The sequence below is a fragment of the Armigeres subalbatus genome, chromosome 3 (genome assembly GCF_024139115.2).
Source record: "Armigeres subalbatus isolate Guangzhou_Male chromosome 3, GZ_Asu_2, whole genome shotgun sequence".
NCBI classification, from domain to species: Eukaryota; Metazoa; Arthropoda; class Insecta; order Diptera; family Culicidae; genus Armigeres; species Armigeres subalbatus.
This window is the reverse complement of record NC_085141.1, coordinates 354911208-354927835: the sequence shown is the minus strand read 5'-3', so window position 1 is coordinate 354927835 and position 16628 is coordinate 354911208. Positions and strand designations below refer to the sequence as shown.

General features: G+C 41.5%; 1 protein-coding gene across 4 annotated transcripts in view; it reads left to right on the top strand.

Annotated features, from left to right (window-relative positions):
* The first annotated feature begins 10526 nt into the window (after positions 1–10526).
* The window catches only part of LOC134226114 (uncharacterized), a 78122-nt gene continuing 72020 nt past the window's right edge, over positions 10527–16628 (top strand). The window contains exon 1 of one of the 4 annotated variants that reach the window (XM_062706673.1): positions 10527–10763. The gene's annotated coding sequence lies outside the window, so the exon portion shown is untranslated. The other 3 variants (XM_062706675.1, XM_062706677.1, XM_062706679.1) reach the window with 3 other exon arrangements.

Sequence of the window (16628 nt, the reverse complement as noted above, 5' to 3'; positions counted from 1 at the left end):
ATTTCATTAATTCAATACTAGTGCTTAGAATGCATATCGAAAACATATCCAAAATTTTCAATTAAATATGCTTAGGCTAGGTTTCAAATTATAATGATAATCATTTGCCAACAGCACTGAGAACCTGTTAAGTAAAATTAATTACAATGAAATAACTACAGCTCATATTCTCTGAAATTTTCTCCACTTTCCACTTCGCAAAAACCAATGATAATCATATTTACGGGAACGTTCACGTTCCGAAATATGGGTGCGATAAAAATATATAACAAATAGGGGAAATGAGGAATTTAGCTGAAATATCTTTTTGAAAATTAAATTAAAATAAAAAAAAAACAAGTAAAATTGGCACTTCAGTTAGCCTTGTGAGGAAAGGCGTAAGATTGGTAATCCGGAGATAGCGAGTTTGATTCTCGGTCCGATCTAGGGTGTTTTCGGGTAAGAAACATTCTCGACTCCCTGGGCATAGTGTACCAATATTATACTTGCCATACAAGGTACATACTCATGCAATCGCGGGCACAGAAAGCTTTCAATTTATTAATAATTGAGGAAATGCTAATAGAATACTAAGTTGAAAAGCAGGCCAAGTTCCAGTTGGAATGTAGAGACATAGAAGAATAAGAAGACAAAGTCAAATTATGATCATGAAATATAAATTGCATGTTAGTCAGTGGCGTCGCGTAACCTCACTTTTTGCCTGTGCACTGATACGAAAAACGATAATTTTGATATTTTTACAGCCCAAATTAAAAATCAAAATTATCAGAGCCGTTTAAGCTAATCAAAATCTAGTGATTCGATGCATTTCGGCACAAAAATTCCTCAAATTTCAATCCAGTGCACAGGTAGATTGAGGTTAGGGAAACGCCACTGATGTTAGTCCCAGTCCATGAAAAACATTAAATTTTGAAAAAAAGTTCACAAAAACCATAAAATTTTTAATTTATCTTATATTTATTAAACAATCTAATAGTTTGAAGATACAGCCTTTTCAAGGCATTTAGTTAAGTGGTAGATCAGTCCAATACAACTTATTTTCGGTCTTGACGAGTGGTAGAATAACTTTCAGTAAAGCTGCCTTTCTTTCTGTCGTTATACCTTTGGGTGTAACCTGCCTTTTCAATGTGTCATCCAAAACGAATCCATCAGTTTGAATCTTTTCAGTTGCCTTTTAGTAAATAGGGTGCATCGATCCATCGGTTGACTTCCGTCTACATTATTGCTGTAAAAAAGTTCGTAACTTCCTTTCTTGAAAGTTATGTGCTTCATTTTTTCGATATACGGTCGAGGATTGCAACGATTAAGGGTATACTGACTGGTATTCAAAGTGGTGCAAAAAAAGTCGCTGTAATTCATATCTATAACCTCCATATTGGTGTGGTAGTAGCGGATTGTGTTAAAATAATAAACGAAAATACGAAATGGAAGCATGAATTATTTGAATGAGATTTGAATTTCTAAATCGAAGCAATCGGCGTTCGAATAGTAGGCGCCCATTAGCACACGAATATGAGCTCGATTGACAGAACGAAACAAAGAAAGAGACGATACTAATCCGCTACTACCACAATTGGTTTTCGCTTTTCCGACTAAAACGGAAAAATCTTGAAATGTTTCTGCTGGTTTACCATTTCGCATGCTTTTCTCAATTGCGGCATGTACACTATCTGCTGCCATGAAAGTATGACCTGTTTCAAAAAATTTCAATGAAATTTTTCGAAGATTCCCGACATTTGAGTTTAGGAGAAGAATCATATGTTGGAACAAATTCCAATTCTTGTTCTGAGCGCTACAGTTGTCCAGCCAAAATATGATTTCCGTTGCATCTTTGAACCTTTCTACAACTCGGTGGAAACAGCTTGCAATATCATTAGCGTGACGTCCTGCGGTTGATTCGTCCCATAAGCAAGTAATAACGGGTAATGTTTTTGCATATTTTCCAACTGGAGCAAACGTCTCATTATATGCTAGTAAACGCTGAGAAAAAACTATGCTTTTGTAACCATCAAGTCTTGGTAGTTGGATAACCTAAAGAGATTTTCGAAATCTTCAGCATTCTGTTGTTATATTACTAATCGTTTACTGACCTTTTGTAAGTCGACAGCCAACACAATGCAATCAGGTTTAACTTCACAGCCATCCTTACGATAAGCTTCTCTTGCATCGTCTTTTAAACGCAAATGATCCGCATATTTGCGACAGACAAAACACGATTCAGTTTCATCAGATGATCCAGTGCCCGTCGTGAGGTGATCAGTTTGATGTTGGATAGAAGAAGTGCACAACTCGCATTCTTCATGTCCTTGAAAACGTGGCAGTAAAACTGATAACTGACTTTTGGGACATGGTTATCCTGCATATAGTGGTCATACATGGATTTTTCCGTCAAATCCGATGGCAAATAGAGTATGTTGGGAGCGTGCTCTCGTCTGTAGTGCGAAATCGATGGACCAAACGAATTGATGTGTGCCTTCACAGCATCTCTCTGGGTCGTATCACGCTTATGTTTGCCTCTCTTTGACAATCTACTGTATCCTTCAGCATTTCTATCGCCGGAAGGGTAAACTAAATTTCTGGAAAGTAATTATAGTTTCAGAATATAGTAAAATAAAGAAATCATTCCTTTTACGCGCAATTCTCATTGTAGCCGATCGTGTTCATGTAGAATTTCCGGCAAACTTCCAAACGTTCTGTGTTACTAGATATATATCAAATGAAACGAATAGCTTTTACGCTTTTTTGGTTCTTCCAGCATGAAACGATTTTTGATACACTTTTTTAAAGGAACGATTTGCACTGTTTCTCTAAAGAATGTTTGCTGCTCTACGATGTTCATATCCCAGAAACGATCATGAATTACCGCTCTGTCGTCCTTCCCAATTTTTTCGGCACATTTTTTCCGACACTTGCAGTCAGCTAGTTTCATCGAATGTGACGTACGCCTTTTCTTAGCCGCAATCTCTTTTTGAATTTCTTTTTTCGTTCGCTTCTGAACTGGTAAAACCGGAGAAATTTCTTCATTGAAAAAACTTCCTTCTGATCCGACGGGATGGCAAAATCCAAGGACCTCTTCATCCGAGCTTTCATCCGATTTATACATGGCAAGATATTCCAATACCGACATTTTGTAATTGATTTAACGAACTGCGAAATACTGCCACTCAGGTCAAATGGATGTTGATAACAGAATGGAAATCGTCATGGCAATGTGACTGACTTGCGGTTACTTTGCTAATTTATGAAGATTGTAATCGCAAGTCAGTCATATTGAGTTTTTCAATGCGGCTAGGTAGGATTAAGTTCTTTCTTCATATAGACTCATTAAACATACATGTTTTCAATGTGTTAGGGCAGTAATTTGGGAAGAAATTCATTTAAACACAGTAATAAATGAAAAACAATGAAAAATCTTTGCGAGCCGTTTTCTCATTTGCATTTTTTCTCAGATGTGCTCGACTTGCGGTTAGCGGCAGTACAAGTCTCTACAGTTAAGGACCTAGGAGTAGTAATTGACTCAAAAGTGAGGTTCAATGAGCACATCACAATGGTCACAGCAAAATCTTACGCCATGCTAGGCTTCGTGAATACAAATACAAACGCTTTCCAGGATGTTTATGCGCTCAAATCTATATATTGTGGCACAGTTCGTAGCCTTCTGGAGTATGCTGTTGTTGTTTGGGCACCCTACCACGTCGTACAAAATGATAGAAAAGAAGCTATCTACATACAAGCAAACGATTGTCCATTTAGCATAAGTTTTTATCTGTACAACTTTAAGTTGAAGATTTAATAATAAATAATAAATAAATTAAAATAATAAATATTCCTACAGTGATTCCGACAGAAATCCTCTAAAGATTCCGATCAGTATTCTTTAGTGATTCCGACGGGAATGTTCCAGACATTCCGAAGGGAATGTTCCAGGGATTCTAAATCTTCCCGGGATATCGAAGGGAATCGCCCAGGGATTCTGACGAGATTGTTTTAAGAATTCCAGCGGGAATAATGGCATTATTTCAGAGATTCAGAAGCAAATCGTCGAAGGATTCCGAAGAAAATTTTCGAGGGACTCCAAATAAATGTTTCAGGGATTTCGAAAAGATTCATCCAGCGATTCCGAAGGGAATTCTCCAGGGATGTTGAAGCAAATCGTTGAGGGATTCTGAAGCAAATTTTCCATGGATACCCTTAGGTATCTTCCACAGATTTGTAAGGGTATCCCTCATCAATAACGAACGAAATTCTTCAATGATTCTAAAAGTCTTAATTTTTTTTTAGTAATTCATAATGCTATATGTTGAAAATTGATATCACTGCTAACTAACTTTCAAATCCTAGAGGGACTATTTTTTAGGGACGGCTAAGCCCCCCGGATTTACGCCATTGACTAGACTTGCCTGATGGTATCCTTTGGGAGGACATTTCCGCCTGATTCATGCAATGTCCCTTCAGCCATGAATGTCCTTTGGACAAAATGAACTTTTTTAGCAAATTTTTTTTAACATATCTCAGAAACAGTTGTCACAAAAAGCTTCATATTCAGAGTGCACAGTATTAAAATGTTACAGTTTATATGATGTAACAATAAGGCTTCGTCCGATACAACTCATTTTTCCATCACTTTTTAAAATTACATGTTGTCATTATTAGAGGCGTCGCGTCCGCATGTGCAACATGTGCACTGCACAGAAGGCAGTTTTGTCACTCAATTTTGTCTCAAATTCAATGGGCCTAGTGATCACAACTTATAATAAGTTCGTAATGCTCACTCAATTTCAGGAGCACAGGATGCTCCCTCACGAAAATTTTCGGGGAGTAATTGCTTTTCGGGACAGAAAATCAGCCTGGAGAGTGATAACCATTTTCGCTCATTTCGATTGCCGCCAAACGTTGGTTTGCTCTTTTTCTTTCATCTTCTTCTTCTTCTTCTTCTTCTTATTAGCATTACATCCCCTCACTGGAACAGAGCCGCCTCGCAGCTTAGTGTTCATTAGGCACTTCCACAGTTATTAACTGCGAGGTTTCTAAGCCAAGTTACCATTTTTGCATTCGTATATCATTAGGCTAACACGATGATACTTTTATGCCCAGGGAAGTCGAGACAATTTCCAATCCGAAAATTGTCTAGGCTGGCACCGGGAATTGAACCCAGCCACCCTCAGCATGGTCTTGCTTTGTAGCCGCGCGTCTTACCGCACGGCTAAGGAGGGCCCCTTTTTCTTTCATATTCGAGTCTTTTCGTGGCATCATCAATGCAAATAGTAGCAGCTTATGTGTAACAAATTACTTAATGCTTTTATACAGATAGCGTGGTGGTGTAGCTAGAGTAAACGCACCTCTACGGCTTTTATTGTTACTATTCTGTGTTTGAATCCCGGCACGGCCATACAATTTTTTAATTGTTCTGCAATAATTCTCGCAAAAAGTGACTGAGCGGTAAAAGTGACGAAACGGAAATGGATTTTTCATCTAATAGGCAAGATTTTCGTTTATCTTCCAAGGCTAATTCTAGAGAAAAGATAGATGTGTGAAAGATCATCCTCAACATAAACAACGAAAAAAGATTCTCCTTTGGCCCGAAAAATGCTTGCTTTGATCTCATTGAAACGAAAAGTCGACACCCTGTTATTATGTGCACCCTGCGAGTTGTGGCGCCTGCTAAGGATGTGGTGGGGTTTGACAGTGGACCCTGTTAAACCTCTATAAAAAGCTGCATGTATCCACAAGTAGGCTCCGCCGTGTGCGCTCAAAGCGCACAAGCCCAAGTCCTGGTGTTAGGTGGGACGCTAAACAGCCCTGACACGACGGCCCTCCGACGAGACAGGAGGTTTGCGCAGGCTTCGCAGGTTGCGACAGAATAATCTACGATGAATTACATCCCCGCAACTTCGACGTCGTAGCGCTGCAGGAAATCTGCTGGACAGGACAGAAAGTGTGGAAAAGTGGGCATCGAGCGGCTACCTTCTACCAATGCTGTGGCACTACCAACGAGCTGGGAACCGGCTTCATAGTGCTGGGAAAGATGCGCCAACGCGTGATTGGGTGGCAGCCAATCAACGCAAGGATATGCAAGCTGAGGATAAAAGGCCTTTTCTTAAACTCATCAATGAATCATCAACGTGCACAGCCCACACGAAGGGAGACCCGACGACGAGAAAGAAGCGTTCTATGCACAGTTTGAGCAGACATACGATGGGTGCCCACTGCGGGACGTCAAAATCGTCAACGGTGACATGAGCGCTCAAGTAGGAAGGGAGGAAATGTATAGACCGGTCATCGGACCGGATAGTCTGCATACCGTATCGAACGCGGAATGGTAGCCTCCCGCGGAATGGTAGTTCGAAGCACTTTCTTCCCCCGCAAGAATATCCAAAAGGCCACATAGAAATCATCTAATCAAGTAACGGAAAACCAAATCGACCACGTTCTAATGGACGGTAAATTTTTCTCCGACATCACGAACGAATGCACTTATCGCAGTTCGAATATTGACTCCGACCACTACCTCGTTGCAGTATGTCTGCGCTCAAAACTCTCGACGGTGATCAACACGCTTCGAAGTCGTCCACCGCGGCTAAACATTGGACGGCTACAAGATGGTAAACTAGTCCAAGACTACGCGCAGCCGCTGGAAGTGGCACTCCCAACGGAAGAACAGCTAGGCGCAGCATCTCTTGAAGATGGCTGGAGCGATATTCGATCCGCCATTGGAAGCACCGCAACCGCTGCACCAGGCACGGTGGCTCCGGATCAGAGAAACGACTGGTATGACGGCGAATGTGAGCAGTTAGTTGAGGAGAAGAATGCAGCATGGGCGAGATTGCTGCAATACCACACGAGGGCGAACGAGGCACGATACAAACGGGCGCGGAACAGACAAAACTCGATTTTCCGGAGGAAAAAGCGCCAGTAGGAAGATCGAGACCGTGAGGAGATGGAGGAACTGTACTGCGCTAATGACGCACGAAAGTTCTATGAGAAGCTGAACCGTTCACGTAAGGGCCACGTGCCACAGCCCGATATGTGTAAGGACATAAACGGGAACCTTCTTACGAATGAGCGTGAGGTGATCCAAAGGTGGCGGCAGCACTACGAAGAACACCTGAATGACGATATGCCAGACGAAGATGGCGATATGGTGATGAACCTGGGAGAAGGCGCGCAGGACATAATTTTACCGGCTCCGAATCTCCAGGAAATCCAGGAGGAGATTGGCCGGCTGAAGAACAACAAAGCCCCTGGGGTTGACCAACTACCAGGAGAGCTATTTAAACACGGTGGTGAGGCACTGGCTGGAGCGCTGCACTGGGTCATTATCAAGATTTGGGAGGAGGAAGTTTTGCCGCAGGAGTGGATGGAAGGTGTCGTGTGTCCCATCTACAAAAAGGGCGATTAGCTGGATTGTAGCAACTACCGCGCAATCACATTGCTGAACGCCGCCTACAAGGTACTCTCCCAAATGTTATGCCGTCGACTAGCACCAATTGCAAGGGAGTTCGTGAGCAGTACCAGGCGGGTTTTATGGGTGAACGCTCCACCACGGACCAAGTGTTCGCCATTCGCCAAGTACTCCAGAAATGCCGCGAATACAACGTGCCCACACATCATCTATTCATCGACTTCAAAGCCGCATATGATACAATCGATCGGGACCAGCTATGGCAGCTAATGCACGAACACGGATTTCCGGATAATCTGACACGGTTGATCAAAACGACTATGGATCGGGTGATGTGCGTAGTTCGAGTTTAAGGGGCATTCTCGAGTCCCTTCGAAACGCGCAGAGGGTTACGGCAAGGTGATGGTCTTTCTTGTCTGCAGGGATTAATACGAGTGGCTATTTGGCTTCGCCAACGACATAGATATTATGGCACGTAACTTTGAGAAGATGGAGAAAGCCTTCATCAGACTGAAGATGGAAGCTAAGCGGATCGGACTAGTCATCAACACGTCGAAGACGAAGTACATGATAGGAAGGGGTTCAAGAGAAGGCAATGTGAGCCACCCACCAAGAGTTTGCATCGGTGATGACGAAATGGAGGTGGTAAAAGAATATGTGTACTTGGGCTCACTAGTGACTGCCGAAAATGATACCAGCAGAGAAATTCGGAGACGTATAGTGGCTGGAAATCGTACGTACTTTGGACTCCACAAGACGCTCCGATCGAACAGAGTTCTCCGCCGTACCAAACTGACAATGTACAAAACGCCCATTAGACCGGTAGCCCTCTACGGACACGAGAACTGGACGATGCTCGTGGAGGATCAACGCGCACTTGTAGTTTTCGAAAGGAAAATGCTGCGTACCATCTATGGTGGGGTGCAGATGGCGGACGGTACGTGAAGGAGGCGAAAGAACCACGAGTTGCATGAGCTGCTGGGAGAACCATCCATCGTTCACACCGCGAAAATCGGACGACTGCGGTGGGCCTGGCACGTAGCCAGAATGTCGGACATTATAACCCGGTGAAAATGGTTCTCGACAACGATCCGACGGGCACAATAAGGTGAGGTGCGCAGCAGGCAAGGTGGATCGATCAGGTGGAAGATAACTTGCGGACCCTCCGTAGACTGCGTGGTTGGCGACGTGCAGCCATGGACCGAGCTGAATGGCGAAGATTTCTATGCACTGCACAGGCCACTCGTCCCTTAGTCTGGTACTAAATAAATAAATTTAGCTACTATAGTCGTGCGGTGGACAAAAATTACTCCACTCGATTAACCTAGATCTGGAAAATTCTAAATCAGGCTAGTAATGTGAGGTTATTAGTAAGCAATTTGAGGGATATGAGAACGTGGGGTAAAATCAGCATGATCTCAATTCCCAACATTGTGCAGTAGACAGCTTACATAACACGATTTTTGGCTAAATTTGAGGTCAAATGGGCTATGTTTTGTCGATTATGTATAACTCCGAACTTGACTAATTACATAACAAATAAGGGGCATTGGAGTAAAACGAGGTCTTGCAGCTTCGTGCAGTGAACGTAACCACCTATACACGATTCCCCGAGAAAGTTCTACGATTTGTGTAAAAATTTCGGCACAATCCGCCCATACCGAACCGAGATATTGAATTTATTCGCGTTATGGACATTTTTTCTTTCATTGTGCACTGGGGAGAGGCTGACGCCGGCCATCGTATACAGGATCCGATCCCCTTGAATAATGAGAGGGACCCTGTGGTTTCCGGATGTGGAAGAAGCGTATGCTGCGGCTTTTTGGCAAATAGCCGCCTGCACACGGTGGCGAAATGAGAGGATACCCGCCTCGGCGTGAAGGTAAGAAGTCCGGAGGCTATGCGGAGGTACTGGTAGAAAACTGAGGAGAATATGCTACACAAGGTGCTACACAAGTCAGCTCCAGCCCGTAAAGCAGTCTGCTGTCAATCAACGCTTGCCCGATACGATACCGAGTGGCCCTGTTGTTTGTCCTATGCGGTCTTGATAAGGTTTTAACAAGGTTAATCCTCGATTTGCAGCCGGTTTTGACCGCTTGGAAATGAGGGACAAAAGACAGTTCTCGGTCGATGGAAACTTCGAGGAGCTTAACGAGTTTCCGGTTTGGGGTCGGCTATTAACCTTAAGACTGGGGCCGGAGAGACGATGTCGCCCGTTGCATACATGCCCGCGGACACTTTTCCCGTCCGACATGGTGAAACCCACCGATGGACTGTACTAACAGCTTCTTGGGTTCGGATACGCGTTCATGCCGGAGTGTCTCCGACGACCACACGCAGGATGTTGTCCTCGTAGACGTAAGATGGTCTTTGGTAAGCCATTGAGGACCCCGTTCATTGCAACCAGAAACAGGATCACCGTCAGAACATACTCCTGTGGGACTCCTATCTCCTCCTGGTATGTCCTGGAGAGGGAGTGTCGATAAGGACCCGGAAGGACTGACGGGAGAGAAATTTGTGGTCAAAAGATAAAATGTTACCGGTGAAATCCCAGCCCCCTAGCTGTTTCAGCACTAGTGGGGTCCTAGTGCGGTTGAACGCCTTTGAGATGGCAACGACTAAATGTACACGTTGGGGAGGGGCAACCAAAACTGACTAGGTGGTTTATGGATAGTCCCTAAGTGAAATCAAATGATTTGTTCGTGGAGACATGGATTTCCCGCGAATATTAAAATGTATTTCACGTGGAAATTTTAGGCGACATGGTTCCAACTTGACCAACGTGTTTTTATTTGACTGGATCAAGAATTCACTCTCTAGTCTCACTGAAGTTGCAATCTACCTGCAAGCAATTGTTTATCGCCGTTATTATGCTAACACCATAAATCAAAGATTCTTTATGCAAAGACAACATCTTAATGATTACCAATTGACACTAACATTCATTCCATCACCACCAGATGTCAGCGCAAGCCCAATATTTAATCCAAAAACGTCAATTTCCTTTCTCTCTCTCGCTGAAAATTACTCTCCCGCACCTTGTTCTCTTCTCGGTTACCCGAACCGATTGTAATTCTCTCCCGCACACGAGTCCAGCCAAACCATCGCTCGCTTCAGTCGAGAAGGTACAGTTAATGGATTCGGTTCTACCCATTGGCTTGTGCAAAATCGGTTCGCGTTAATTCAGTCTCATTAAGGCAAATTAGTGTGGCCAGGGGCAATCATCAATTGGATACGGTGAACCAATCATATTCGGACTGCATTTCTATCGTGAGAAAATCGAACGACAACGTGTAGTGACAGTGGAAAGGAAAATCAGTGCCGTGCCAACCATCACGACTGACCATCAGCAGCAAAAGAGGTGAAGAATTGTGCCAAAAATATGCCTGCACTACGAGCAAAGGTGAAATACTTTCTCGGCTTCCTCCATGAATGAAAACCAGTCTTCGGTACAGGAGGAAACAACAAAATTGTGTGATACCTCCGTGCGGTGTTCTTCTCTGTTTCGCTTCTTGTTTCTCTGATATGCATTGTGTTGGGTGCATTCGCTCTCTTTCTCTCTCGCTCTCGACTCTTTTGTTCGCGGTATCCTTCCCGGTGTGAACTCTTCTTCGTAACATTGTTATTTATTTTACGGTGTTTTGTTATTCCCGTCGTGTCGGGATCGGGTGTGAGAAGGAGTTTTTTATTCGTTTCAATGTGTGGCAACTTTATCTCTTTCCGATAAATGGTTGGTTCACACGATGTTTTTTTTGGTTATAATGTCGTTTGATCTCTCCTGGCGATTCGGTACGTGCGAAAGACCGGCGAAGAGAAACGCGTGACAATCGGTGTTGCTTCGTGAACGAACGAGACGAATTATAATAAAATGCAAACCAGTATGCCTGTGTTGATGCACACGCATATCACTGAAAGGATTTATTTTTAAAAGCAGCATGATTAATTAAACATAATATGAAAGACGAAGAAGAAGTGCAGGAATCGAAACTTCCGTGAAAAATAGTGGAAAAAGTGAGTAATGTTCACAGAACATAGTTAAGAAAAATCAGATGGATTAAACGAAATTGTGCATGTGGATACAGATATTGGTGTGCGCAAAATCGTTCAAAGCACTTACTGCAAATACAACAATACGGAAGAACATGAGAGTGCGCGAAATGTGTCCGGCTTCGAGACGCACTTCATGTGAAATATTTTGCGAGTTCTCTCTCCCTCTCGCTCGTTCTCATCGACTGTATCAACGCACCTTGGAGCGAAGCTGAGTAAAGAGTGCGGTGAAGATATCGGCCGGTGGCGGAGTGGATGCCGTTTCCATGGAATATAAAAGGATTGCTTTTACCGCTATAAAGAATCGCGTCCCAAGGAGGAAAGTTTGCATAATGAAGCGAATCGAGAAAAAGAAGCGGATCTGAGCGAAACTCACTCCTACAACTGTGATATGGGACGGAAGCGACGTCGGACCTGGTACTGAGAATAAGATGGCACCATAAACGTGGGCATTACGATAGTTGGTGGAATTAATATGCAAGAAAAAAAAGTTTTAGCCAAAATACCTAGATCACTTTATAAACAGTATTTAAAAACAGAACGATTGCATTCTGTTATAGGAAAAACGGAATTTTTCATAGGAAACTTTGTAATATACAATAAATAAGTCAGTGTGTCAGGCTATTATGAAACATAAAATTTACATAAATAATGAAAAATATCATTGAACATGTGATATTTCTTCAAAATCTAACAAGACATTATGAATTTTTATGCCAAAGAAATATTGCTAAGCATTTTTCAATCTAGGGTAAAATGCCCAATAGTGGACCCCTAGTAGCGGAATTTTGCTCTTCCCGTCATAAGGAGTTGAAATTTTCAACATATTAATTCTGCTTGATACCTAATAACAAGTTCTGCATCTCCTCTTCACGATACATACATAAAACACTTAAATACACGACGTTTTCCGCTTAAATTAACATTCTAAAGTCTGACTGAATTCGCCCTATAGTAGACCCCCTGGGGGTCCATAATAGGAAATTGCTTCCCTATAGTCGACACTTCATTTGATTTTCATGTTTCGTTTCGGGACGTTCTTCTTCCCTATTATGGACCCCACAAAATATTCCTATAATGGACACTCTCGTGTTTATTTTTTATAGAATTGTAAAAAATCACCTAATTTTACTTTACATAGCATTTCCAATGCGTGTATTCAAATCATAGGACTGTGAGGTAGGTTCTCCCGATGGAATTTCGTAGCAAAATGTTTACATTGTGTTGTAATAATGCAAAAATGGCTGGAGGGTCCACTATTGGTTAGGGGTCCAGTATTGGGCACTTTACCCTACTTTAAATCAATTTCCAAAAACCTCATAATATCGTGTATTGAACACCCCTTATTTGATTATGCTATGGGCCGAGCTGTCAACCTGCGAGCTTACTGAAAATCAGTCAAATTTCCAACACTCTCTGAGTGTAAAAGATATGTTGTAGCTCCGAAAAAGATGTTCAATCGATTCAATAAAAAAAATCAACATCTTTTTCAAAATTAGAAAACCCAATTAGGTTTTACAATTTTGAAAAACATGTTGAACCCAATTGGGTTTTGTAATTTTGAAACACGTGAATAAGTCACAAATAACAACTGGCAGAAGAGAAATTAATTCTTAACAGATCCACGAAATACCATGAATATCTCCGGTGTCCGTGGAGCAATCTGAGATTTACGAGAAGGACAGAAAACATGAAGAATACCTGTTTCATTAAAATCGAATCATTTTAACCTGTAACGCCCAAAAGTGAGTTATTTCATGATAATCACTTGTTTTTTCAAGATCATCTTAATATATTAAAATAATAAACTTTAAATAACATATTTCATTCGTAAAACATATGAAACATACAGCTAGCAAGCAGTACGGACATGATAGGTTGCAATCGTTTCTGTGTAAGGCGTACCGTCAACTGGGGGGAAGTTGATCATTTTTAAGACAAAACATGCAATAACAATGTGTGTTTACATTTCAAATCGAAACAAATATTTTCAAAACATGTACTGCTATACGTTGCAATAATCAACAACTTTAGTTTTCTAAAATGCGTTCGCATTTATTAAAATAAATTAAATTATCACACATTTTTTGAGTAATCTGGTTTGGGGTGAAGTTGGTCAACACAGCTCTACTAAAATCAATATGACCTAGTAGTCAAAATACACTAGGTTATTTGTATGATGTTGAATTTACTACGTAAAGAAGTCTACGAAGTCAATATTTGAAACGAAAATAGCGTCATTTATAACTATCTCTCGCTTTCTTCCACAAACTACATTTTCATGATTATGATCGAATAACTCGGATTCTCTACCTAGCGGTAACATTACGTGAACGGAGAATATTATTGACTACCGTTTCATAAAAAAATTTGGCACTTTTGACTGACACATCACATGATCATCTTCATCTCAATGATCATCTTCCCCCCAGTTGACGGTAGCTGAACTGGTATTCCTATTGGTCTTAGCTCCAGAACATTTTGTAGGATCTAAGACATCCGATTTGTATACATTTGCAAACATGATGGGTTGCTATCGGTTCTGTATCAGGAGTAGTTGCCCTGGTCAGAACTAAAGAACAATTTGGAGAAAGGTCGAGCCAAGTACGGGACACTGAAGATGGTCTTACTGTTGAGGTCGAAATACGTATCTGTTAAAGTTACAATCAAGTCGTGGAATTAAATGGAATAGTACGAACTCGTCTTACGACAAGGGAAGACAACTATCTCAATTTTCTCATCAATTTGGAGAACTTCTGATTTGGACATATTTATTTCGTACATCATACGCATGGGCTCAATGAACCTGCAAGGAAATAATGGTAGACCATTTGGTCTGAACTCCAGAACAATTTGGAGAACCTAGAACATCTGAGTTGAACATATTTGATTCGTAATTCATAGGCCTATGAACCTGCATCGACTGGACATGATAGCTTGATATGGTTTTTGTACCAGGTGTTGTTGACCTGGTAGATCAATTGGTCAAAACTCCAGAACAATTTGGAAAACCTAGAACGTCTTATTTTGGTATATGTGATTCGTACATCATACAAATGGGATATATGAACCTTCACTATTTACTGAGGACCTGTGTAATCACTATCGTCATCTAGTGAAAGGAATTCAAAATAGCCTGCCCAAAAACACAATATATCTAGATCAGTGTTGAAAAAAGGAAGGCCGGTTTGCTTTATTATGTACTGTCCAAAAAAGGGGTTTAGGATAGGATTGGAGATGCTGTTTTGTTGATAGCCGATAATAAACTGACGGCGTATAAATAGTGGTTTGTGGGTGGTTACTATCTCTTAGATGGAAGCAATGCACTCTCCAATAGTCGAGATCACTCCTGGCCACGTCCTTGCGAATGCTGAGGAAGGAGAAGGATGGTTAGTTGGACACCTACTTAAGAAATATGCAGAGAACTCTACGACCTCTCATAGGTGCCACGGGAGGTTTTGGGATTGTGTGGAAGTTTATAACAGTAGGAATCGTTTTGGTAGAACGTGAAACACAGAAAGAATTAAGATAGAAATACAAAGTAGGAAAAGGACGAGCCTGGAATTGAACCCACGACCTCCTGCTTATAAGGCAGAAGCAGTAGCCACTAGACTACCGAGCTCGTCTTTTGCTTTTGTTCCTTTTGCTCTGCACTAAATATTATTTTAATAATTTCGAGTCAAAATACTATTTTGAAATTTAAATTCATTATTCGGAGAATGCCGTTATTTTTAAATATCAGAGGGTATTTTCTTTGATCATTATTTCTTTGACCCTGTAGGTCTTAAACGACTAAAACCAAACCGGGAAAAAAAAACCTGGGTGTAGTTACATTCACGTTAGACAAATTATGAATTATGGACAAGGCTAATAGCGAAGAAAAAATGCGTTCTGTGGAACGACTTCAGTTCTTTCCAACAAAAGATACTAGCGCACTGCACATAGCCAGTGCATTGGATTATATATATATATATATATATATTTTTTAATTAGTGTGTTTTTTTAATTGTAAACTAAGTTCAACACAGGGATTGGATTATAGTTCGTCAGTCTTTTCGGCGACCACTTGAAGTAATCCGGATCACCGATCGTCTCCTTCGCGCTTTTTCCAGCTATCATCGATAATCTGAACAGTTTTAAATCTTCTTGCAATCCATGACCTCTACCAGGTGTCACTTTTTCCACTCGGTGGCAGGAACAGTAAAGCTCACTATGATTCAATTCTTTGAGTAACCGCACCACCCGAAACTTGCAAATGGAATTCGTCAATTTTTGCAAATATGGTGAAGAATTAACTCGTCACTCCAAGTGTTTGATTCCTCGAATGCTAATCACCACCCCGCTGTATCGTATCCTAAGGTAGTTGCTCCACTATGGATGGTTTCCCAATTGCCTATCTAATGCTGGGTTCGACAATCACTTTTTCTGGGCACAATTTGCGAAGTCGAAGCAAAATTCTTCACACAAACAATGACAGTTGTTTATGGGCTTTTACAGTAGAGCAACAGAGATGAGGAGATGACGGCCATGTTTTACTCAAACTCTGACAGATAGCAATTGGGTTTCCCATAGGAGGGAAGATCAGAATTTGTTTCGACTTCGCGAATTAAGTTGTTTTTCGTAACCAAAGTGTTCTGTCCAAAAAAAGGGGGTTTTCGGAGTAGGATTGGAGATGCTGTTTAGTTGAGAGCCGGTAATAAACTGCCGGCCCAGAGTAGGCCTTTTCATGTGACACTGCCGAGACTGCACTTGTTTACAACCACTGAACAGGCCCGTAAACCCGAAGCTGTCACTTTCATAGAAGAACTGTCAGTTGACGATACAATCAGCTGATTTAAACGTCTCGTGAAAAGGCCTGTAGTGTAAATTCTCAAGAAACCTCCAACATAGCATGATTCGATGTACTCTAGTTGTCTCTCTCTCCTCTCTCTATCTGAGCTGTCATTTGACAGGACACCTCTTATTGAATAAATAAACTTTGATTTGAATCCAAGCATTCTATGAAATATGATATTTGAAAGTACCTAGGTAAGAAACAAAAGTTTGATAAAACTTTAAAGGTAGGGCGCTCAATAAATTTTGATTGATTCAAATTATTGGTACAGTGGAAACTCTCTTCACTCGAGCAAATACGAAGTCAGAAAAAGCTGTACAGTCCAGTTTTGCTGATAGTAAGATT